This window comes from Chiloscyllium punctatum, chromosome 50, assembly GCF_047496795.1.
Source record: "Chiloscyllium punctatum isolate Juve2018m chromosome 50, sChiPun1.3, whole genome shotgun sequence".
NCBI lineage: Eukaryota > Metazoa > Chordata > Chondrichthyes > Orectolobiformes > Hemiscylliidae > Chiloscyllium > Chiloscyllium punctatum.
In genome coordinates, this window is record NC_092788.1 from 25,954,041 (window position 1) to 25,957,696 (window position 3,656).

General features: G+C 41.5%; 1 non-coding gene across 1 annotated transcript; it reads right to left on the reverse strand.

Annotated features, from left to right (window-relative positions):
* Window positions 1-1,124: 1,124 nt before the first annotated feature.
* trnas-uga (transfer RNA serine (anticodon UGA)) lies at window positions 1,125-1,206 on the reverse strand. The gene has a single exon. It is a non-coding gene; the product is annotated as a tRNA-Ser (tRNA).
* Between the last annotated feature and the right edge of the window lie 2,450 nt (window positions 1,207-3,656).

Genomic DNA, 3,656 nt, shown 5'->3' on the forward strand with positions numbered 1-3,656 from the left:
GTACCACTTATCATGGTGATGGCTAAGAAGTTCAAAATGAATTACGGTTTATGGAGCGTGAGCAAGAATGAAGTGATCCACATATGAACAGATGTCACCACGCCCTATTCCTACATCGGGCCTGAACTGTCCATTGGCAGAGTCTGCAGAAAGGAAATGTCTAAGGGAACTCGTCCTTTGTTCAGTTTGATTTGATACCAATGGTGGTGCTGTTTTGAGGCAGAAATGTGTCAACATCTCTGACGTTAGAGTCAAAATTTAAGTCACATCTACGCCATGGAGTGTCTTCTCATATCGGAACATGCTGAGATGAAAACATCTAGCTCTGATCGCAAAGGTTTTTACATTAAACTGGGAATATGTTTAACTAAGCAATTCAGACAGCCAAGATGAATAATTGGCATTTGGTTCTTGAAGCTGAGCTCTCCACACCAACCCCATGGATAAGATCCCCATCGATTATTTTGGTCAATTTTAGCCTCAACAACAACCTATTGTTCTGAACAATGCTACACCACAAGCAGAGGGCTAAGTCTGATTTTCATCGTGAATTTTCAAATTCAGTTCTTAATGCACAATTTCTTACGAATGTGGACAGCAGAAGACCGTTAACATTCCATTTCTAATATTTCCAGAAAATTCTACTCCACTGATATCGCCTTACCTTATCACACCTCAAGGCAGGAACCTGCATCAGTCGAGTTCCTTTCCACACATGGAGTTGCTTTTTCTATTTCATTGACTGCTGATATAATAGATTATTGGCCTTGAGAGTCAGCTGTAAATTAGGTTGAACTTCTCAGCTTGACTTTCAACTGATCCTAAAAAAAAACTCATCACCTGCAGGTAAATGTATTGCATCGCTTCTTGTTTTGCTTAATTCCCCCCCCCTCCCCCACAACCCCGAACATTCAAATTTCACGAGAGTTCGACAAATGTTTTGAAACTGATTCGTGTTGGAAGTTGGTGGCTTTTTGTGTCTTGACATATAATTTATTCAATTAGACGTCTTGAAATTAATTCGGATTCTTCACAGTTGAAAATTTACTTTTGATTGAATGCAAAACTCAAGCTCCACGAAATCCAAATTCTGCAAAGGAATAAATGAATTTTAACAGATTCAACGCTGCGAGCAGGATTCGAACCTGCGCAGGGAGACCCCTTTAGATTTCAAATGCAACGCCTTCACCTCTCGGCCATCACAGCTGCAGCAAATTTGCCAATTTTCATAGTAAAAGAACTAAATTCATAAAATACGTAATTTGTTTGAACAACAAATTGTCAAGACCCAAAGATTTCGCCAAATCCTTTGCAGAGACCCAGACGAACGTTACCTTTGCAGATTGACAGGCTTTCACCGCAAACTAGATTCTGACACAGCTGAAGTTGTGGGAATGATTCTTCATCGAATTCTAGAGTCACGGATGTACCCCACACGAAGAGAGGATCATTGTCTCACTGCGTCCGATCGATTTTGACTCAATTGCTCATCATCTGGTACCAAAGTTGTGTTTTAATATTCATCGAAATATGGTATTAGAAATATTGATGCTAAGTCCATAAACACTGGCTACATTCGTAAAAAAAAAATCGGAATTAGAAAGAATGCAGAACCAATTTACAGGAATGGATCCAACAACTAATCCGTAAGTTCGGACATCAGGTAATGAACTTGTGAGTACAAGAGAGGAAGATTGACCGAAGATTCGGAACTTGAAATCGTCTTGACGGAATTATTTGCAAAGTTTTTGCGGTTGTTCTAGTGTCATCAAGTCCTTGAACAATACAACACGGAAAGTGGCCCTTCTTTCCAACTTGACCATTGAGGACAGTTATCCTAAATTAGTAGGTCCCATTTGCCAACTTTTGGCCTACATCCCTCTGAACCTTGTTACTCATATATCCATCCAGATGCCATTAAATGTTACAGTTGTACCAGTCTCCAACAATTTCTCTGTCAGCTCATTCTGAACATGACTGAAAATGTTGCCCCTGACGTCCCTTTTAAATCCTTACCCACTAATTTTATACCGATGTTTTCTAAGTTTTGACTTCCTCACCAGCAGAAAAACACGAGTCAACCTATCCATGTCCCTCATGATTTGATAAATAGCAACGATTTGATTTTATCATACTTGTCAGGAGGGAAATGTGTGGAGATTATTTGTCGAAGATTTGAAGAAGAAAGTCTGATGTACTGATTTTTAGAATTGCATCTTGGAGAAGTTTTTAATAAGTCATTGAAGTCTAGTAGCAGTTGTAGAAGTCTGTTGTGAAAGCTGCAGAAGGATTTCAGGGCACGAGAACGAAGCATAATTTCCAATGTATTGTGGCTCAGTTCGACCGGACTTGGACTACAGTATGAGGAATTACAATCCTCAATTTAGGAAAGATACTAATGCCATATGAGGAATACCACGAATGGTGATTAGCCTTGATATCATGGATGAACATTAGTCCTGTGAATTGAAATTGGGCAAATCCGGTCTTTTTTAACAGTTTCAACACAAGAGAGGTAATCTCATTGAGAGTTGCAAAATATTTGAAGAGATAAACAGAGTGGTGCAATTAAATTTTATTCCCTCATTGGTGAATCTCGAAGCAGGAGAGGACAATTTTAAAATGAAGCATTGTGATTTATGACCAGGATGAGAACTATTGATTTTTATCTTAGCCTTGAGAAGTCTCGCTATTCACCACTACAGTGAGCCTTGGATATTTGGTCTTTGAATGCATCACTATCAGCCTGACCCGCCGACAATAACTGCATCACTATGGACCTGACCCCTCACACTTACCACCTTAATTTCAGCGTGAACCCCTCAAACTTACTGCATCACTATCCATCTGGTGCCCTCACATTTACTGCGCCACTTTCACTTCGAGACCCTCATTTTGACTGCGTCACTATCAGCCTGACTGCCAAACACTTACTTTGTCACGATCAGTCACGTCCTTACACTTCCTATGTTACTATTATCCTGACTCCTTACACTTACTGTGTCACTATCATCCTGAGCGGCTCATACTTACTGCACCACTAGCACACCAACACTCTCACCTTTACTGCATCACTATCAGCCTGACACCTCACACATACTGCATCACTATTAGCCTGACCCGCTCACACGTTTTGCGTCACTACTACCCTGACCCCCTCACAATTGCTGTGTCGCTATTAGCCTGAGCCCCTCACTATCACGCTGATCAAGCTCACAATTACAGCATCACTATCAACCTGACCCCCTCACACTTTCTCTATCATTATCACTCTGACCCACACACACGTAATGCATGACTGTCACACTGAGACACTCACATTTTCTGCGTCATTATCAGCCGTACCCTCCAGCACACAGCGTCACTAGCAACCTGGCCCCTCACACTTGCATGCCTCAATATCAGCGTGAACCCCTCACACTTACTGCATCACTGTCCATCTGCCATCCTCACACTTACTGCACCAGTTTCACCTTGACATCCTCATTTTTACTGCGTGACTATCAGCCTGACAACACACACATGTTGCGTCACTATCAGTGACGCCCTCGCACTTCCGATGTTAATGTCACCCTCACTCCTAAAACCTACTGCGTCACTATCAGCCTGATTCCATCACACTTTTTGTGTCAGCATCAGACTGACGCCTCACGCTT